General features: G+C 38.9%; 1 protein-coding gene across 1 annotated transcript in view; it reads right to left on the minus strand.

Moving 5' to 3' along the window:
• Positions 1–16,573, minus strand: part of VWC2 (von Willebrand factor C domain containing 2) — an 81,998-nt gene extending 65,425 nt beyond the window's left edge. The window contains exon 1 of the mRNA XM_037381378.1: positions 16,361–16,573. The gene's annotated coding sequence lies outside the window, so the exon portion shown is untranslated. The remainder of the gene's footprint in view (positions 1–16,360) is intronic.
• Between the last annotated feature and the right edge of the window lie 6,737 nt (positions 16,574–23,310).

Here is a 23,310-nt window from a genome sequence, read left to right on the forward strand (position 1 = left end):
TGTTGACAGCACACTGATGTTTTTAGTTGTTGCTGGGTGATGTTTATACTGAGTCAAGGACTTTTCAGGTTCTCGGGCCCTGCCAGTGGGAGGGCTGGAGGGGCACGGGAAATTGGGAGGGGACGCAGCCAGGACAGCTGACCTCAACTGGCCGGAGGGTTATTCCATACCATGGGATGTCATGCTTGGTATATAAACTGAGGGGTTGACCAGGGCCAGGGGATTGCTGCTTGGGAACTGGCTGGGCGCTGGTCAGCAGATGGTGAGCACTTGCATTGTGCACCACTTGGGGTTTTTTTCTCCCTTCCCTTTGGATTTCATTCATCTCCCCTTCTCCCTCCTTTTCATTATAACTGTTGTTATTATTATTATGGTTTTATTTTATTTCAATTATTAAATTGTTCTTATCTCAGTCCTAGAGTTTTATATTCCTTTCCAATTCTTCCCATCCCTCTGGGGCAGGGGGAGTGAGTGAGCAGCTGCGTAGTGCTTAGTTACCAGCTGGGGTTAAACCATGACATTTAGGGGAAAAAAAAATAAAATTAAAAAACATCTATTCCTGTATTGTTCCACATTTTAAGTTAATAGATCTCATCCTTTCACTGCTTTTTAATATTACTGGAGGAAAAAACCTACCCAAAACAAAACCCCAGCTTTTCTCTCTCTCTTCTGTTCTGACAGGATTTCTTGACCTTTATTGTATTAAATATTGAACTAAATTTCATGAATAAATGGAATTGGAGAAAAAAAAAATCTTATCTACCTTACAGAAAGATAGGGAAAAATAAAAGTTTTATTGTTAAAACTGATTTAGCACTGTAACTCACACAAATATTTACTTCCATTCTCTAACTTTCTTTAAAACTTCTGTAACAGGAATTATATTGTTTTCCTTTAAATTATTTGAAAAACAGCATAGGTTGTTTCCTCAGATATATGTATTTGAAACATAAATGTTTTAAAAGACATTGTCTTTATTCAAATACTCTGTTAATATTAGTATAGAGTAAAAACATTTATTGTATAGTTGGTAATTATAAACTTGTCTTTCACAAAGACGAGCCCTTAAAAATAATTTAAAAAATATCTTAACAGTTTTTGCATCATCAAATGTGTAAAATGCCTTATATCACAACTGAAGCTTTTTTTTTCATTTTTTCATTTTTTCATTTTTTCTTTTTTTTTTTTTTTCATTTTTCATTGTTGGAGAAGCTGATAAAATATGTGTTGAAATTGAGTTTGCCAAGCCACAAATTTGAAGGTTAAGGAATTTACAGTATGTGTGCAAATGCCTGCATTCTTCCAATGGTTTGCAGATTTAGAGTATAACCACCAGATATCTGATCCTGTAACATAACTGTTTGCAGACTCAGGAAACCATCATGCCTCTTAGGGGATATTCTCCAAAACTTACTGAGCATAAACCCCTAGATACAAAGCCTTCATGATATGCTTTCCAGAACACATCTTCAAACTCTTCCTATTCTTTGCCCTCCTTTTCTCTCATTGTTACTACCCAATGTGTAAAAATTAAAGCTTTGCAATGACGCTTCATGCATAATGCATACGCAACTTAAACTGCTGCCCACTTTACTTTTTGAACCTGCTGGCTAAGTTCAACCAAACTTGACAAAGGAATTGGATTATTAAAACTTCTAAAAAAGAGGTAGATTGGTAGAGAAGGAGCAACCTTATACCGGTTGTCACTGAAGATGTGCTGTGACCTCATGCCTTGTTACACACCAGTGACTCCAGTTGAGGCTGTACCCATATAAATGCCCAGGCTATGCTAGACACATAGAAGTTACACCTTCCTGGATGTGGAATTAACTGGTTTAAACACACCAATCTATAAGAAAATTCTGGTAATTCTGGTGTTCAAATAATTTTCCTGTCATTACCCTTCCCTGCATTACCGTAGAAGTCCCTGTGTCCCTTAGCAAGTGCCTCTGATACGGTACCAGGTAAGCAATGGATTGTTGTGTTTCTCTATTTAAATTAAAGGCCCAGTGAGGCCTTTAAATTCATTGATATATATTTGATAATGTCATCATTTTAAAAACTGGGCAAATTATGATTTGTAACATATTGAAAGTTTCATGAATTGCAGATTCCCAAGTGTTCTGTCTTTAGATCTAATTACTCGAGATTATTACATGCAGGACCTTCTGCAATCACAGAGGCTGGTGATCCAGTTTTCTTTCTAATGAAAAACAGTTACATGGCTCAGAAATAATGATTTAGGCTACAAACTGTCCGAGCAGAATAAAAAACCCCTCAGATTAAACAGTCTTTGGGCTAGAACTTCAGTTGGGGGACAGGCAAACAGAAGGATTATTGTTCTGTGTTTGCAGGCAGGACCTAGACTCCCCAGATACAATTGGGCTCCCTGTATGTAGGCGCTGTACAAACATGTAATGAATGGGCTGGTATTCATAGAACTGTACATCCACCAGTGACCAGGAAAGAAGGGAAAGGAGAGCAGAAACATGGCCTGAAGTCATACAGCAAGTCAGTAACCGAGCTGAGAAGTTAATGTAAAGCTCCTGGTTCTCTCTCATCCTCCCTTTTCAATGCACCATTTACTAATCCATGTTGCCTTTATCTCAATAGTAAGATGTTGAGTGCATAGCTGAATAGCTGGTATATCATATCCCTTATATGTGTAGAAAAATTTAGAAGCTTATTTGTGCAAAAAACTTAGTGCCTTGTTTGGTTGTTGGCACCAGGCCTTGACATACTGATGTCCTTAGGACAACTGTAGCAAGCAGGGTGTTCAAGCACCATCATACAGGGTCTAACATGAAAGAAATAGAGGTGTTCTGTAATTGTGATAATGAATGCACATTGGTCATGCTGGTTGAGTTTACTATTTGTTGGAAGATGGTAACAGGCAACAATACAATGTCCCGGGCTACCCTCACTACTGCTTGAGGGTTATTACAGACAGGGCCTGGTAAAAAACTGACTTTTTGGATTGGATGCTAGCAAGATCACTGAAGAAAGTGACAGCTTAGATGCTCACAAAAACTCCCCTGTGACACTAGTGACCAGTAAATCAAAGACCAAGCACCATGCAGAGCTACAAGTTTCCTCCCTCTTCTGGGGACATTTAACCCCATAATCCTCCCTTCCCTAACCACCAGGCTACTGGCAATTAATTTCTCACCTAATACCGTTCTGCCTTATACATGTGAAACATTTTGTTGGAGAAGAGACCAGGACTCAGCCATCACTACTGTCAAGGCAGAACAACTCCAAAAAGAAAACATAAGAAACCTCATCTAATCCTGTAATACAACTGTTTGCAGACTCAGGGAACCATCACACTCATCTAATGCTGGTCTACAGCTCTTCTCAGAATTTAGAAACAGATTAGATTCAAGTTTTTCTTCTAATAGTTCCCTGAAATCTAACCCTAACCAGAAAATATTCCATAAACACAATCTAAATTAATTTTCCTGTGAACAGGGCCTTGTGCTCTAAGGTGTCAGTCCCTCTTCTGCAAAGCCTGTTCAGCTTGGTTTTAGAACACAGGTCTTAGACCAAGAACTGCCAAAAACTCTGGCTAAAAAAATAAAATGTTACATCTTGCTCTAGGTGTGAAGTGGATGTTGGAGACGTATAAGGAAATTAAACTGAATCAGCCATAAACTGGTTTGCCTGAACCACCCAGCCCTAACTTGGTAATCCTCACGGACTGTTAAACTCTTGCCTTCAAAGGTTTTCAAAATACATCCTTCTTTCCCCCATTATTAAAATTAATGCAACTTTAACACAATTACTGACTCCTGAAGCAGTTTCAGGCTGCTGCACCAGTGCGGTAATTTTATAGAGAGCTATACCTTAGCTTCTGCCTAAGAATAGCAGCAGCTGTAGAGAAGGAGAAAAAGAAGATCAATGCATCTGGTACCTTCAAGACCCAGGAAGCCTTTCCACAGTTCTAGATAGCCAGGCAAGTAACTACAGTAACAAGGAGCCAGTTCCTCAAAGCACCTCAGCCTACTGGTTACTGAACGCCTCTGAAGAATGTGGCAAATAGTTTCACAGTGGAAACAAATGAACGTCCAGGACTTGTGAAAATGTAGCCCTTAGCATGCCCTAAAAACACTGCCTGCTTCTTTTACTTGGTTCCTAAGCATGGTTCAGCCCCCATTACTATTTTCTCCAGCTATCAGCTGAGAAAGCTACCTAGGTGTTGACATTGAAATGAGCTTTGTTTCGCTAGCCATTTGATTTCTGAAACTTAGGCAATTACAATTCTTTTTTCCTCATGTTGTCTTTTGTCTGCCTTTTATTACAAGGCTCCACTTAAATTTCTTTCTCCTGACAGATTCAAGAACAGGTGTTTATTTGCACATTTACAGATTTCATGGGCTATTAGGATGAATTCTGTAACTCTTATTCAAGAAAGTAGTTTATTGTTTTACACCAGTAACTAACTTCTGCGTAAAGATCATTCAAAGAACTGGGAATCTAGGTTATTCCCTAGCACTAAAGCAGTCATACCATTCACTGGTTTATGCCTGATATTCTGTTGGTCTCATTTTCCAATGCTATCTGTTGGAAATCAATCACTTCCAATTGTGGGTTTGTTGTGTTATTGGTTTTGTGGTTTTTTTTGTAAATTAAGGAAACGATTTATACGAGTTGTAGCCACAATAGTAGATGCCCTTGCCACTATTCCATCAAACACTGGCTGGGGCCTTTGGAGAGATCCTTACATAACAACTTGCAACCACCCTAAGCAGTCATATTTCTCTGCAAATTAAATTTCTTTAAAAAGTCTCATTTTATCCTGAGGCTGAATTTCTGTTCCAGTAAATTCTGATCTACAGAGGCATCTACTTCGCATTGAAGCTGATCAGAGCTGCAGGTGACCAGTGCCTCTATAGCTCAGACCCCTAGGCTGGATTTCTCCCGGAGTACGAATGTGTTATTAATACAAGCTAGCTATCTTTGGCTAAAAGCCTAGTGAAAAACACTTTTGTGCTTTTCACAGAAGTAAGATGGTTGATTATGGCACAGACTCCCAACTCTCCTTCTCAAAGGTTTTTGCCTGGAGTTTATTTTAAAACACTTTTTTTTTTTTTTTCCTAGGAAAGCCTTAAGTAAGGAGTAAACATGTAAGAACAGGCCCTCAGAAATTTTCTGCTTTTTCAATTAAACAGAATTGAATAAGATAAAGGACAAAAAACAACCTCTCCTTTCTTCTCTAATGCTTTTTTTCTCTGTTGGGATTAATTTTTCTTTAGAAAAATAGAGGCTATAACTGCTTTTGGAAAAAGAAAATATCAAGCGCACCTGAGTTTTTAAACAAACAGTTCCTGCTGTTAAACAAATCCATGGTGAATTGTAGATGGAAGAAAAATCCCTGAAGCAGAGGCAAAAATCCAGTAGTAGTTCACCAGGTTTGTATCTAGTTCTTGCTTTGGTGCTAATGGGATTTCTTTGATAGGTTGACTCAGGCAGATAGAAGCAAGATTTAATGAGAGTATGTCCACAGCTTCCTTTGCTGCCTTAGTTCATATGTTTGGTTTCCAGGTTTGGTGTTAGACGTTGCTTTTTAGAGCCTGCATTGCAAAGATCAGAACTGTAATTTACTTTCTGTGCTCTTTTGTGCTGCAGTGCTCAGATTGCACAAGGAAAAGCTACTCTGTTTTAATGTGTACCTGACAGAGATTAATTTGCCAGGAAGTTGGGTTCAAATTAAAGAATAACATTTTGTCCTTATTCTTAGCAACTGAAGATTGCCAAACACACCACGAGATAAAAGAAGCTGCGTGGATAGATATGTTACTTTCTTTACTTGCCAGTTGACAGCTGGATAATCAAGGGCTCTTGAATTATTTGAAATGTTTTATTATTTGGTTGTTGAGTTATGGCAAATGGGTCCCACATTTCTTGTTCATCTTAAACAGCAGTTTCAGTAGGTGATTCAGGAAGAAACCTGCTTTAGATGATCCATTAAGTTCTTGTCTAGAGGAGTGAAATTTAGTGTTGTGCTGGTGTGAGGCACCCTCAGTCCCCAGGGTTAATTGATACAATTGCTGAAAAGCCAAACAGTCAATAATATCAGGCTATAGGAGCTCGATGACAAGCCTCAGATCAAATCTCTCAGCACAGATATATGCAATATTTTGTCAGCTGCATTGATGCTGCATCATGAAAAGAAAGAAGTGGTAATACAGGCAGAGCTGCAGTGCTTTGTCCAAATTCCTGGGGCATCACAGCTTGGATTTGTGATACTCAGAATAGAAATAGCATAAAGAAATAATGAAATAATTTGGTTCTAGTGATCTAAGAAGAATTTGGAAAATAGACCTGAACATATCATCCCAGAATTGCATACTTTAAACATTAAAACAAAACCAAACCAAACCTCACAAACCCCACAATAAAAAAAAAACCCCAAAAATCCTTTTCCATCCTCTGATCTTTTCCCTCCGCCACACAATAAAACCTCACTGGAATGAAAAAATAAAAGAAGCCTCAACTCTGCCCATAGAATTGCCCTGGCAATGCAGCAAGTGGTCTACCTGGGAGAAAGGCAGGGAAGCAAGAAGGCAGAGGGCCAGTGGGCAGGTTTCACGGGCAGGGTTGGGCTGGAACTTCATCATTGTCACACTGTGTTTGCAAAACTCTTTGATTTTTGACATGCATGTAAATTCATAGAAAAGTATGGTTAGAGAGCTTACTGAACTAACCCAGTCTTCTGCTTTACTGTCTCTATTTACAGTTTTGTTTGAGATCATGACACCATGAAAGGTAGAATATGAAAGGATGTGTTCAGGAGGGAGAATACATGTGAGAAAGACTTCTGCACTGTTTCTGGATCACTGACTTATAGTAAGTAAAGTGATTTCCCATCCTTGTGAAGAAGCAGCAAGTTGGATTGTGATCAAATTAAATAATTCATATTAAATTTTATTTGGTGGTGAAAGGCTGAATGACATCTCAGAGTATCTAGTTTTCATTCTTAAATGCCAGTTATTTCAGTAACACTCTCAGTGCTGCATCCTCATATTGTCCAGCCCTGCATCTATGATTTATAGACCTTAACATCTCTCTCTAAATCAGCAATGATTTACATAAGCGTGGAGAAAGATACACATGCATCAAAGGTCACCCAATGGGACTGACTCACTAGCAACTTGTAAGGACAATAAAGCATAAACATGAAGATCTCCTGCACCCTATGCAATTGCTCCAACCCCTGAGTAACAGGTATTCTACTCCCACCCAAATGCCTCCCAATGAAAGTGCTAGTGAAGCTGATAAACTTCCATAGCTGCATTCAGTCTGACTTAATCTATCAGGACTGTTTGACAGAAACTTCTCATTAAAAAGTCTCCTTCCAGCAGAGTGTAGAACTGTATTGTAAGGCTTTCATTTGTGGGAGAAAAGAATTGCTTCTGCTTCATGCTTTCACTTCTAGCTCAAGGTAGACCTACTAGACCTCTTCTGCTCCACTGGTCTTTGAATGTCAGGGCTTCATTACAATATTGGCTTTATTCGACTTTTTTTCAACAGATTTACTCCTGTGTGCACGTAAAGTAAAGTAAGAATAGAATGAATCTTCCCATCTTCCCCCTTTTATGCCATACACCCTTCTCCTCCATGGTAACCAAAACGTAGGTGCACTCCAAAAGTGCATGTATGTGTCAGTGTATGTATGTTCTTGGTACTGACCATAACAGAATGACCCAGCATATTCTATTCCTTGATACCTCTCACTGGAAAATAAAATATTTTAGTTTTGCAATGGAAATAGAAACCGAGACATCTCTTTGAAACAAACTACATCAAAAGCTCTTGGAGGAAGCAAGGCCATAACACAGAAGCTAAATTAATTTTTCGTATCTGTTCACTATGGGAGAATCTTTCTTTACTGGGGTGCATCAAAGGTTGTATCTCAAACTGAAGGTTTCAGAACAAAGTTGATATAAAGTACAGCAACCATTTCTCAGGATTCAGCCAAGAGTTCTAGCCTAATACTGAACTAGAACAGCCACATGCAATTTGCCACATCCGCCTTCCTATCAGAAGAATGTAACATGAACTTCTTTAAGGCTTTCATGGGGTTCCAGAGATAGCACTTACCAGAAAAGCCTGACATAATGTGAAAATCTGTAGAAGAAAATCTGACTTAGGTACTGGCTAAAACAATACTGAAGAATAAAACCAGTAGGCATATAAACAAAATATTCTGCTATGGGAAAGTCAAGCAGGATATTTACGCTTCTCAAATCTGTTGGCATTCTTTGAGGAAAGCAAAAAGGGTGTAGATGAATGTGACCCAGGTGGTAACATTAATCTGAAGGGGAGAAAGCTTTTAAACGTCTTTCCCCGAAGACTTTGACTAAAATGGGTAAAAGGGAAGGCATTCTCATGATCTAAAAATAGACTAAAACATAGGAAAAAAGGCAGAAATAAAGCATTACTTTTCACAATGGAAGGAAGTAGGCATCTGTGCAGGGGCCTATTCAATCTACTGTATTCATAAATTATCTAGAAAAGAAGTTGGATAGGAAGAAAGCAGTCTGAGGGGTGAAAACAGAAGCTGACTGAGAACCGTTGCAGGGTATGTCTCATTATGAAAAGAATCGGAGTACAATGGCAGATGAAAGTCTGCATCAGTAAAACAAAGTATGGGGCGGGGGGTGGGGTGGGGAGGAGGGGAAGAAAAAGAATTACAACTGGTCTGTAATGGTTAACTGTGAAGTAGCTACTGCCACTCAGGAAAGAGATTTTGGAGTTATAGTAGCTAGCTCTAAGAAAATATCAGCTTTGATGCTAATCAAAAAGGGACTAGGATGTTTGGCATTATTTTGAAAAGTGTGGACAACTGTCATACATGCAGTTTTGATTCCCATCATCTCCTAATGAATACAGTTGGCTGAGGAAAGGGACGTAAAAATGAGACAAGCACAAAAAAGAACTCAACCAACAAAGAAAGACGGCATATACCAAGACTCCTCAGCCTACAGAAGAGATGACTATGAAAACATGATAGTCGGGAGTGACATGAAGTTGTTGAACAGAGAATGATGATTCACCCTTTTCCATAATACTAGAATTAGAAGAAAGCAAATGAAGACATATTTTCACCACGCCTTCAATACTGAATGTAAAATTGATTAGCAAAAGATGTTGTGGATGGGAACGGGTTCAGGAAACAAACTCACTTAGATACAGATTCACAACTATACAGCCTGCTAGCTGCACTCTCCCCTTGGTATTTACTATTGTCCTCTTTCAGAGGGAAGATACCCAGCTCTGGAGTCTTGATCCAGCACACAACGGCTGTTTTTGTGTCCTTTACTGCAGTAGCAGGGAGCCATATATCCTCTGTCTCCTCTAGGAAGCCAGTGTAGTACTATTTCAGGAATTATTCTGCATGCTCTAGACTTTTTTCCCAACAGTGCCTGGTTCCTCTGAAGTTAATCTTATGTTCACAGCAGTGGGAGGCTTCCAGTTTCAATGCAACTTCTGACACAATGCAGCACATTCATGTCCCATTTTCTACAAGATACTGTCTTGTCCTATTTTACATGTTTAATGACTTTAGGATTGTCTCAGAAATGCTTGCAGTGTTGGGCCACATGGTAATGTTTATTATTGCAATTTTTCTAACCATTTTTGAAAAGTAGTTTAGTGCTTATGACCAATGTTGGTCTATTTAAATTTGGAGACAGATTATGATAGATTGCCAAGAAGAAGAATGATATGCCTTTTAGGACTGTTTTTCCTAAATGTAGAAAAGAATAAAAGAATAAGGTGTAATGAAGCAAAAGGATACAGGTAAAACATGAAAGAATTGGGGGACTTTGACCATATAGAATCATTGCATATTAAAATTCCATACCTAAATGCAATCACTATATTTTAAATGTGTTAGATAAGTTATAATTGACCATGTGACCAAGATGGTGCTAGAGATTGCGTAGTGCTGAAAATGATTACAAATACTGTAACCACATAAAATTCAATAACAGAAGAACTCACTTATCCCCAGTGCTAAGCATTTGGATATATTTCACAACAAGAAGTGAGCAAAGACTATATTTTGAGACATCATAATGGATTTGCGTATTATGATAGAGTGTTTCTTGGAACAATAAGAATTTACAAACAGAAAATATAATCCAAAGCAACACAGAATCTGGTAAATATGTATCTGACAATGATCCACACTGTCACAGTAGTTAAAAAGGCAAAATATCCACTACATAACATTTAGGTTCAAAAAAAGGAATTACATAAAAAAACTATGAAAAAGGACTGAAAGAAGCATTGGAAAGGGTAAATGATTTCAGACATCAGGAAGAGTGTTTAGGGATACCTTGACAATGGCTCAGACTATACCAAGATGGCTTACCAAGAAGAAATCACTAGAACAACAAGAAAAAGGTGGTGCAGTTTTAATAACAGAGGAGGTTAACATAATTAGTGGACTACTACGAAGTTTGAAATTGTGTTCAAATGAAGGAAATATAAAACTGGTGACATAAATGTAGAACTTCAATGGAATATAAAATGTATACAATACAGAATGTATTACAGGGATACATTAACACAATATATTTACATGATATACGTAGCCAGAGATGTTATTATAATATAAAAATACAAAACCAGCAAGTTAAAAGCAAACCCAGCATACTGCAGATCAGAAAAAGGATTTTTGAGGAAACTTTGTAAAATAATTCAAATCTGTTAAGAACATTTTCAAAATCATTAGAAATGAGAAAAGTAGGAAAAGTCCAAATAGAAAATGAGATACCATAGAAGTAGTCAGGGACCATAAAGCTATAGGGAAAAAACCAGAGTAATCTTTCTTTATTGACATGAAACAGACAACCTTAGGTAGATTTCTGTGCCAGAGTCCTTATTTACAGGATGCTAGTTAATGAAACTATGGCCAAAACTGATGTATCACCACAAGAGCCTTTACAATGAATAAATAAATCCTTAACAAACCATCAGCCGAGTTCTAACATTTCTAATGGAATTCCAGGAATTTTAAAGGAATTTAAACATGAAATTGGTAACAGTTTAGTACTGTGTGCAGTATACCAATGATATTGGCCTTGATGTCAGAGAAATAGATATTTTTATAATGCCATTCACGTGTTTTTTTAGACATCCAAAAGTACTTATGGATCAGCAATTTTGATTTGTCTGACATGCAAATGATGTGAGGTCAAAATACATACATGAGTGTATAAACAGATGGAACATTTGTTATAATGAAGAATAAATAATGCCTCACAGATTTCTTAAAATTATCCCCCCAAAAGTCCACGGGAATATGGTAAAGCATGATCCAACTAGTGAAGTGGACTAAATTGCAGTTTTCTGTAAAACTTTAGACAAAGTCCTTCACTAAAAGGTGCTAAAAAATTAAACTGATGTGGTACAGGAGAAAGATCTGCTCATATACAGAAAACTAGGTAAAAGGCAGGAAACAACACGGCCAGAGAGGAGTGGCAGCGTTCCCCAGGGCCAGCCCTCTTTTTTCACCATAAAAAGAGGAATCAGGAGAAGGGATGAAAAAAAGGAATGGCAAAGTTTCCTATCATCTGACAATCAACTTTAAAACAAAAGGCAAACAGCTGATGGACTCAACATCAGGTATATTATTATCACTTAGGAAAGACTCCTGAGGCACTGTTGGTAGGTATTTGAAATCTACGGTACAAAACTCACTGGCAGTCAAAAAGAAAAAAGAAATAATAGGAACTATTAGGAAGAAACAGAAAACAAATAGGAAACCATCATTACGACACTGCATAAATTCATATCCGAAATGTTATGTGTGGTACCAAAGGTACCTATGAAGATTAACAGAAGAGAAAAGTTATATTGTAGCAAGGGGAAACAGAAAACTGCTGGATAACTATGAAACTGAATTGAGGGAGTTAAGGGAACAAATTTTCAGCATTTGTCATGCTATAGGAAGTAAGGGTACCCAATGACAGGTAAAAAAGTTTAAAGCAAACCAAACCTACTGATTTTTAATATTATACATACTTAAATGGTGGGATTTGTTCTGACAGAATATTGTCTTTATAGACCAGTAAAAAAATTATGAAAGTAATGTCAAAGACTATTAAATAGGATAGTCCAGATGCAACCTCTTGTCCAGGATGTCTCTAAACTGCAGACTGCCGAGAGCAAGAGTCAACACCAAGAAAACTTTATTCTATTTTTGGCCTGTTTTTACATTTTTTCCCTAGCCATCTGCAATAGTCTATTGTAAGAGACAGAAAAACAAGACTAGAAATGGACCTCTGGCAGTTTTCTTATGTAAACCTGCCTTGTGTTTTTTGGGATTACATGTAACCTCTCCTTTGCTGTATATGTTTATTTTTTAATTTTATTTGTGTGCATCTTTTCTGCAGTTTTCACAAATTCACTGCAACTGGCTGCCAGTTTAATTAAAAAAAAAACACACCAACTCAACAACCAGCTTCTGCTTGATATTATTTCCTTCTCACAACTTAGTACTTTTGGATTTTACTCAGTTTTGTATTACAGAATGATAGCCCTAGACCATCGCTCTCTAAAAGGACACCAGCAACTTGTATTAAATAGTTTTAATTCCTTTTAACTATTCCCTGTTGTCTGACACATTTTCTGAGGTCCTAGGAAATACCATTTCTTTCCTTATTGATTTTTTTTTTTTTTTACTATAAAACAAAGCATTGATTTTCTTCCTTCTGTCTTGTGTTTCTAATGGTACTTAAATTAACATGGTTCATTTGTATGCCACCTTACCAGGTCTAATGCATCCTTCTTGTCAGACCAGCATCACCAATAATAAAATGTAGGACCCTCCACTTAATCAGCAACCTGATAAATGATGCACCAGTAGCCAAGAGCATCAGTTGGATTCAGTCTTCCTCTGTGCCCTTGGGAAAGTCTCTTAATACAGCCTTACCCTCCAATTTTACGTGTACAGAATAGGGAAACTGTTCATCTATCCCATACATGTTTGAAGATGATAAAGACCTATTAGTGAATGTTACATGTACTCAAATACCTCTTGCAGAGGCACAACACACAATCCCATTATTTGGATTCAGAAGAATGAACATATCAGAGTTTCACTGGCACAACCTCCCTCATTGCTGCAGTAATCAATACATTCTTGAAGCTGTAATGTTCATCCTCTCTTGCTGAAAAGTCTTCTACTTTACAGGTGCTGTTCAGCATCACTGAATAAAATTTGTTTTTACAGAATAGGCAGGATTCTTAAAGTCACTTGAAAAGGATTTTCTACCACTTATTTTGCTTCCTAAGACTTTCTTTCAGCTTACTTGCTCTGTAATAGCCGCTAAATAGACCAACATTGCCATTATGCCTCGCAGAGTTATTAGATGTACTCATGTTGTGCCTGTTTGCCTAACATTTCTGTGACTCCCCAATACAAATGCTGCTTAACTGTTTACCTCTTGGAGCATTTTGGGGTTTCTGATTTTTTTTTAATTTTGTTTTGTTTTGTTTTACTTTAATTCCAGTTTTGGATTGTATTTTTATTTTCTTCCTTAATGTAAGGGGATGCAGATGCATCCAGATGCAGAGCAGGCCAGAACACAAATGTGAAGGGGTTTTGAAACAGTTACAAAGACCACCCATTGCTCAGGCATTTGACAATAAAGTAAGGACCATTTTATATCTCAGGAGAGGGTTCCACAGACTAACAATTCAGAACTGAGTGCTGGAAGAAGTGTTCCTAATAATCTAAGTGCTGTTTCTGTCAGTATGAGCTCTGCCAAAAGAAAACATTTGCAGAGCTGGATTTTCCTCCGTCCAGGGCTTAGATCCCGAAAGAAGAACTAGTGTTATAGGATTTGTTCATTTGGTACAACTCAAAACCAAATGGTAAGTGCACGAAGAAATAGAATGCATTGCCCATGACATCCCAGATCACTCTTTTAAAGGGAATAGTTTCCTTGCGAGAGAAAGGCAGGTGTAGAACTACACGGTCTAGTAATAACAGCACTTGGAAATCCATCAGGAAACAGGACCTCTGTCAGGCACCACTGGCCTGAAAGTGTTCCTGAGCAAAATGCCAGGACCAGATTTTACAGACCAGACTCCAATAAGTAACTTACTTTCTTAAAGTTAGTGTTTCTAGAGCTGCATTTTCCTTATGCTTATGTTGTGCAATATTGCTATGGCTGACATTCATAACCTTAGGAGTGAAAAAAGAATTCCATTCCTATGGATGAGATATGAAGAGAATGAAGTGCTCTAAGTGACAGAAGAAAGCTTGTTAATGTTTTTCCTTCATTAAATTCTGTATCAATTCAGAAAGGAAGATATTTAAGTGAGATTGGATGAGACTGATCCATTCATGCAAAGCTGCAATACAAAGCATGTTGTACGTCCAGGTAGTAGCTCATTTGTACTCTTCAAAGACAGTTTTGCCAGTAAAATTGAGCATCAGAAGAAATGAGCACCACACAATAGAAAAATACAGCGTAAGTGAATCATTCATACTTGTCAGAATTTGCTGATTCTGTGGAATGTCTCCTGAGCCTGAAATGTGTTCTTGAAAAACCGAAAAGAAGTCTTCAATGCTGCACTCAGATTGACAATCAGTATATTATCTTGCTTTTTTTTGCAAGCAATAAAAAATAAAATAAAAAAAATAGAGTGCACTACTTACAAGTACTTATTAAATTGGTAATGAAAAACCGACAGGCCTAAAAGTGAAAATATCTCCAAACACCCAGGCTACAGCTTAAAGAAAAGGAGTTGCCTTTCTTGTGCAGTAATGCAGCATTGACCATCTGTGCTGGTTTTGGCTGCGATGGAGTTAATTTTCTTCATAGAAGTTATATGGAACTGTTTGGGGCTTGTGCTGAAAACAGAGCTTATAATACAGGGATGTTTTTGTTACTTCTGAGCAGCTCACACAGAGCCGAGGCCTTTCCTGCCCCTCACCCATCCACCAGCGAGCAGACTGGGGGGCACAAGAAGCTGGGAGGGGACACAGCTGGGACAGCTGACCCCGACTGACCAAAGGGATATTCCATACCATATGATACCATGCTTAGCATATAAAGCTGGGGGAAGAAGAAGGAAGTGGGTATGTTTGCAGTGATGGCATTTGTCTTCCGAGTAACCGTTACACGTGCTGGAGCCCTGCTGTCCTGGGGATGGCTGAGCACCTGCCTGCCCATGGGAAGTGGTGAATGAATTCCTTGCTTTGCTTTGCTTGCATGCATGGCTTTTGCTTTTCTTATTAAACTGTCTTTATCTCAATCCATGAGTTTTCTCACTTTTCCTCTTCTGATTCTCTCCCCCATCCCTCCCCCATCCCATCAGGACAGAGCAAGCAAGTGGTTGCGCGGTGCTTAGCTGCTGGCTGGGGTTAAAGCATGACAACATCTAAGTCACATGGGATGTTTCAGCAGCTGTGGCAATTGCACACAAAAACAATTACATTACAGGCAAGTGTTCCAGAGAGATGTGCAATCTTCAGGGGTACCTGCCATGCATGAGGGAGTGGGTAGCGTGTAATGAAATTCTTTTTAGGATAAGAAGCATTCAATTGGAAAACTATTTATTTATTGAATTGCATAAGGCTGGTAACTAACTGGGAAACTTTTACAGACCTCTGAATTTTTCAAGAGTAGATTCAAATCCAAGAAAAGGCCCTACTGGTAAACTGTTGTGAAACAGGTTTGTGATTCACCTCATGGGAATTAAAATCCCATTGTTTATAAACTGCCATTCACATAAACCATCGCTGATGTTAACTGGCATCCTTAATTATAGTTCTAGTAAAGACAGTTGGGGCTCAAGTGGCACTAACAGCCGAACAACGTTCTCATTTTGCGTGCCTCAGCTTCATCCAGACAGAAGTACAGGGGTAAGCGGTGTAGTGGCCTGTTGATCTGTTATGCAGATTAAAAGGATTTTTCCGTATTAGTCTGAAATGTTGTTCCAAGACTAAATCCCTATCAATATTTAATTAAAGGCAAGCCATATATGACAGCTTTGTTAATGGGCCATGAAGCACCTCTTAAAAGTGGCTCTGGCTGCTATGCATAAGCCTTGGGCTTTCAAATGTTTCTAGCTGCATAGAAAGCAGCTGTGTTGATGGAAATCTCTCAGCTAAAAAACAGTAAAACTGTTTGAAAATATACCATCTTGTGCCTGCAATGAATGAAGAAATAATACAGGATGTTATAGATCTTTGTCTGCAGCACAAATAAACCATATCTCAGGATAGTAGTGTATAACTTTGATAGGTAGTTGTGAGGGGAGATAATATTAAAATGACAGGGGAAAAAATGCAGGTGAGTAGAGAAAGTGATGTTCCAGATGTCAGCAAGCTTACCTAAGGAAGTCTTAGTCCTGGGATTGGAGACAGTTCAGGCTAAATGATCTTCTCTGATCTCTCCCGAGCAAAAAGAGTTTTCCCCCATCATACTATGGGTAAACAACACACAATCACAACTTCAGTCTGGTTAAAGTTGAAAGCAGTCAATTCATTTAAAATGAATGAAGTCCACTTGGAACAAACTTCACAAGCTAAAGCAAGAGAATGATGTAGCACAGAAAAGATCAGATTAAAGTGGTAGAGCTTTGTAATAAAAGTGAGGAAGCCTGCAGCTGGGAAGCCAGCCTGTGAAAAGGAAAGGATCAACACTTCTTCATCTGAAGGGGAAGGAAAAAAAAAAAAAGAAGTTGTTACATAACACACTGCAGCAGGTTTGATTTTTATCTCTTGCTGGCCAGAAAACCCCTATGGGGGGGCGGAGGGGGAGTCACAGTGAGCTTCATCTTGCTGTCCGCAGGTAGGCAGAGCAGCTGGGCTCTGAAACTGAGACCAGGTCTTTTAAATAGGGCATAAATACTTGCATGTTTCAGTGCGCCCTGCAGCTGCCATGTAACTTAGGCAGCTCTGGGAATGTTTGAACTCCAGTCATCTCCCTGGGGTTGATCCATGTAATGCAAAATTTCCCTAAAACTCTGTATAATCTTTGATACCCCTCTGTCTGGTCCTACACTTATCATTTCCATGTTTAAACTTGCATGAGGTACTCAAAGGGCAATTTCATGACTGCTTTCTGCTGTGCATGGTCAGAGGAGTTCCCTTGTTGCTACTGCGAGGGAATTCTGAACATCTTCATACCTTTTCTTCACTTTGATTTTACGTAAAGGGGCTAAAGCAAAGCTGCAGATTAACATGAGAGCTCTAACAGAATGGTGTCTCCTTAACTAGGTAGAGTGCATGTATTTGCATTAATGCTCAGTAGAAAAGACACACATCTTGCAATGTGAATGTGTTTGTGAAATCAAATAACTTCCATTTGACTGACAAACTCTATCCCAAAGAAAGTGCTCTGAATAATCATTACATGAAAGCAAACAAAAGTGCAGCATATAAAAAGCAATGTATTTAAGGCTTGTTCATTTAAGAGACATTGAAACAACAGCAGACATCTAATACTCCAGTTTCACATCCAGTGAAAGACATTTGTACTTTAATGACAGTAAACAATTTCAGGGTACTTTTGAAATGTCACTGATCTTGGATTGTAATCCTCAGAATTACAGCTGTCTTTTATTGCCTAGCTGGTGCTGAGAACTTCATCTGCTTCCATTACCACTGTCATGAACCCTTTAAGTTCACTGAGAAGAAACCGTGAAGATACCATGCATGGAACAATAAGTTATAACTCTTCACTTAACCAGCAAAGCTAGCAGCAGAATAACAAAGTAGTAACTATCTTCCTCCAATTCTAGGACTAAAAATTTGCATAACAGTGGGATTTATCAGTTATTGAGCTTTAATGACAATGGATTTTACAATATGGTGCTTCCAATTTCTGATAGCCTTTGAAATTCCTGGGGAAACGCTCGTGTTCTCAACATTTGTGATATGAGCCCTCAGTCAGGGAGCTCAGAAGAAAATCAGGAATGAAATAATTACTCAAATCAAGCTAGGTAGACAATAATTTTATTCTCTTTTATTATTTGACCACTTTCAGTCTCTTAATACAGCATGCGACAGCAGGGCTAGTGATATTTAGTGGATGGCCTGATCTGCACCTATCACAGCAAACAGCAGAGCTCCTCTTCACTTTTGCAGTGTACAGAGACACTAAATAATACTTTTTTTTTCTTTCTTTCTTTCTTTTTTTTTTTTTTTTACTTAATTTGCTAAAATTTCCAGCTATCAAGTTGAAAATCCCTACAGTTTCAATTGCTCATCCATACTTATTGCATTGGCAGGTCTGAAAATATCACAGCCACTGGTGGACAAGAGGTGGAAAAGAAAGTATTTCCTTGTGTTAAAAAAAAAAAAATTGTGGCCTTTTTCTGAGCAGCATCACACACAAATGTGGCTTGAAGCCCAACCTTCATAAAGGTGAACATTTGTTTTTCTGCTGAAGACCACTTTTTGGACTTGAGAATTAAGTCATCGTGAGAATTGCTCGCAAATGATGCACAACAGATCAATACAGCCCCTTTGGCAGCACATTTTGAAAGCATACGACTGTGACTTCCAAAAAGATGACTTCCAAAAAGTTTAGTACCCAAACCCTAGTGCTGTCTTCCTGAATGAAGCATCTAACTCCTTCAGCTTTCTTTGAAGGTATTTTTCCTGTGCTAGACACATATGTGTGAGTGACATGCCTGTGTTTTCTGCTGCTCTTCCCCTCATTACAGCTGACATAGCTGAAGATGAAGAGCTGGAATTTCCAAAGCCATATGTTCATTTCCTGAAAACTCAGTGAAATGGGAGGACTCTGGGATCATGTGTCTGAAGCAAAACATAGTTGTTCTCCTCCCCATGCCCAAACAAAACCCCAAACAGCCCAGCACTTCAGGCCATATGCAGCATATGAGTTGGCACCGGAGTCTTGCTTGGCAAGATTTTTATGGATGCTACTTAAAATAAAACTGGAGAAAAAAAAAAGCATAGCCTCTGCAGGCAAAGTCTTACACACAGCCTGGCTGCACAATCTGCCATAGAGGAATATATACCCCGAAGAAAATTCTTATACATGCATTCGCTTTCAGCATTTTTCAGTTCATCTTCCTCTCTGAAATAGAAATTAACCCTGGTAATCTTATTCTCTACAGAAAAGTTAATCTAGATTTATGTTTACATCACACACACATACATGCCCTCCCCCAGATTTGCCACAGAAAACCTGCAGAAAGAGGGCAAAGGAGGCCTTGCTTTGTGGGAAACATCATTCTCCTGATGTCTAGCCAAAGGTTTGTTAGACTGAAGCACTGATGACTTGATTTTGCTTGTCAGCAGGGCTCTGGTCACTAAGGGAGAAGCTGTTTCTCCCTCTTTCTGCTGTGCTGGGCAGAGAGGAACCTGTACTTCCCTTACTGGGACTGCTCCATGGTGTAATTTGCACAGGTTTTGGTACAGAGCACATCTCCCTCTTTTGGCACTTGCAGGGCAGCCCAGCTGCAACGTGTGGCAGAGGCACAAATCTTTGCTACCATCATGGCCAGGTTATCAGATTTGCTCTTCCAGGAATCCCAGTTTGTCATTAGATTTTTATTCTGTCTGTGGTAGGCTACAAAACCAAGCAGGCTGGCCAGCATCTCTGCAGTGGCCCCCGAGGAGCTAAAGGGTGCCAAGAATTTCCTTGTGTCTCTTTGGGGACAGAGGCTAGAGGAGCAGAGAAGAGCACTGCTTAACGCCTAACTCCCAGCACAGCAAAGAGCATGCGTAATGAAATCAGAAGACATCCTTTTCTGCACACAAGGAAATCCCTGTATTCAGTAAAAAAAGAGCACCATAAGAAGCACTGTTTTGCTTATTTTTTACACAAGGAAAGAAAATAAAAGGTTTTGTAAACAAGTTTACTTTTTCCTTCTCATAAATGCAAACTTGATCCAATCTGTGTTTTTTCTTAGTCTAGAGAGAAGTCCTGCCCTCTAGGCAATGCAGCTCATTTGCCCTGGGTAAATTAGCTACATGATAATTTGCATTCTCTATGTGCTGAAATGCTTTGGTCCCCATTTCCTCTTAAATGGAATGTCTTCTCAGGTTTGGAAGACTAAATACTGTATTTTGCTCTTGGTTGTGCTTTCAAATTTAATATGCTCATGCTATTTGAACTGAAAACACTGTGTCATTCCTGCATTTCCATATTAAAAATCTGCACATATAATAGAGTTATATACATATACTTATATAAATATTATGTATACATGCATTAGATACATATATATCCCATTTTTAAGATTTATTATTAAATAACCTTGTATTTCTTCAGCCATACAGAATGTTCTTTCTCTAACGAGTACCTTTGTGTAAAAAAAAATAAAAATTAACTAATATGAATGAGTAAATATGTTCCAATTCCAAACCAACATGAGACTGTGAACATTATTTTATTCAATACTATCCATGCTGTAGCACTATTTGCATATCTAGCATGGCTTCTGTGTAATCTGTTTTAGAAAACATTGACTGTGATTGTGCCTGTACCCCAACAATTACTACCAGAACAGTGAGATAGATGACATTTTAGATGGTGATAGTACATGCACTACAGTTATGTTTGTCCCCTGATGCAATGTACTGAAGGAAATCTCTTTCAGGACTTCCTGGTCGTGGTTTCACAAAAATCCAAAAGATTTTTGGAATTTCCTGGAGGTTCCAGGAATTCAAGGGAGCTCCTCTGGTTCTTCAGCATGTGCTCTCAGACTTTGCTAGAAATGACAAATAAAACCTCTCTGTCTCGTCAGCTGTGAGCTCAGCATACACAGATATTTCCCCACTCTGTTCAGCAGTGTTTGATGCATGAAACGTCATGTCTTGTATCTTGAGCACAGGGTTCATTTTGCTGTCTCTGCCTTACATCTCCCCTTCCCTGCCACAGATTGTCACAGGGCTCTTGTGGTCCCTAAGCAATAAAGACAAGGGAGGAAGTTTCTCCTCATGGAACTTCCTACCCAGGAAGCACAGCTAGCTGATATTTTTAGCATTGTCTTCACCTCAGACACCCCACACTGTAGCATGCTTCACTGCAAAGATGTGTACCATGGGGCTGAGGGCTTAGAAAGGCCTAAGCTGAGACTTAAAAATGCTGGTCATTTATCCAGTCATGTCTGGTGGCATCAGGGAAGTGATTGCTGTATCAAGGGTTGCAAATATTCAAAAGATGGAGAGGAAAAGGACATTTATTATAGAGGTTTGGTACATAACTGTCTCTGGGGTGAACAAGGGCAAGGAACACAGAGCTATCAGTTAGTTATATAAATATATATATATATATTTACCTGTAACTGTCTCTGGGGTGAACAAGGGCAAGGAACACAGAGCTATCAGTTAGTTATATTTTTCTTATTTCTTCCTTTTGTGATTGCAATCTTACGCTGAATAGCAATCGTGTGTAATAGAAAAAGATACTGGTATTAACTAAAGCCACCAATCTGCTAGCTCACCTGGAGGAAACTGGTGAAAATTCATTACATGTTATATGCCATTACCTATGCCAGTAGTTAGTAGTCACTAGGTAGTCTCTAATGAGTAATGACTGAAGGAATACAAAGAGGAGACAAATGTAGGATTATTCAAACACAATAAACTATTAATTTTCAAAAGCTATGGTCTTAAGACCTCTAACTGAACGAGAAAAATTAGGTCTAATCGGTGACTCCAATATATCATACTTTATTTATAGCAGTAATGAGTTTAGTCTGAGGAGCTTTATATATGCACACCCAAAGAAGAATGCAACACTGTGGACCAAAACAAAGAGGTTTCTGAGTTGCTACAGGATGCACTGGAATAAGGCTAGCAGGGCTGGATAACTCTTATCTTTATTCACAACTCAGCTGTTGGGATACCCAGCTTGGATGCTCTGAGCTGCATGAGCTCTTGCTCCATCATCCCGTGGCTGTAAGCCCTTCATCACAGACCCCCACCTTATCCTATCCCCTCTCCTGTCATTCCTCCTGACCTGGAGGTGAGCTGCATTGCACCACACCATCGGCATCGCACAAAGCCACCCCTTCACTTGGGCCTAGCCTGCAAGGAGCAAGGGAAGGGATTTATTCAACTCATCCTGATGATGCTGAGGACTAGGGAAGCAAGCCAAGGTTTAAAGCAACAGCTGTCATGGCTGACCTGCCAGCCCAGAGCATCCATCTGTGACTGACCAGCTGCCACATACCCTGAGAACATGAACTCAAAAACATGCTTCCCTACTTTTTGCTACATTGTCCATTTCTCTTTTGTGTCTGTTTTGTCAAGTGTGAGAAAATTACCTCCGTTCTCACAGCAATCAACTTGAAAATTCAACAACACGACCTTCTTTCCAGCTTTACTTTACAGCCCAGGAGACTATCTGGCAGCCTCTTTGGGCCAAAGGGGCTTGCACAGCTTCAGCAGTTTGTCTTGCATAACTCCTCAGCCCCAGTGTCAGAATTCGTTGCAACTTGATTTTGACTTTATCTTTCTCGTGTGTTGTACTTTAAATATTTCCAAAACGGGATGTTTGTTTTCTGACATCTTCTGATGGAAAAAGTAAATTGAAAAATATATACTCAAAGGCTGAGCCATGTTGATTAATATTGCAGAAAAACATAATTTCACAATGATAACAGAATTTAGCTCTCTGCATCTTGTTATTTCTTTGAAGTTCCTGTTTAGTTTCTAGAGTAGCCAGGAATATTATGGAAAGTGCAGCCTCAACTTGCAGAAACATAGTAACTAGTTATATGGAAAACAAAACACACCACTTACCAGACTCAAGTTTAGCAGAAATTACCTCCTTCTTCCCCCTTTGCGGTCTGGCTTTCAGAAAGTAGTAAATGTCTCCTTGCCATATAATTTCTCTCTCGCCTTGTCTGCTGATGTGTCTCCACCAACAGCTAATCGCTGCATAGCCACTGCATTAGTATAAAGGAGTTGCAAAAACATAGTATGACCTATCCGCGGGTAGGAAAGGTGTGAACTCAAGCACAGAGAGGTCCAAAGGGTGTTATTGATAAAAGGCAGAGCAGAGACCTTGGGTTTGATCTTTTATCTCTAAGCCACTGAGCATTGCATCCCACTGGCCTCTATATGTTCTCCAAGACCACAGTAGACTGTTCTTCAAATCTCAGGTGCCTTCAGACAAAACTGTCTCCAGCCCCTTGCGAAAAGGCTGGTCTAGCTCTCAAGATTTCAGCTTTCTTTAGCAGACAATTCAAGGAAGACTGTTCCTGAATGTTGTGGCAAAGAAACAGTGGTATTGCATGTTACCACACAGAGGTACCAGCTTCATGTCATTTCTCCCTCAGTGATAGAAGACCGATGCT

This window comes from Falco rusticolus, chromosome 3 (assembly GCF_015220075.1).
Source record: "Falco rusticolus isolate bFalRus1 chromosome 3, bFalRus1.pri, whole genome shotgun sequence".
NCBI lineage: Eukaryota > Metazoa > Chordata > Aves > Falconiformes > Falconidae > Falco > Falco rusticolus.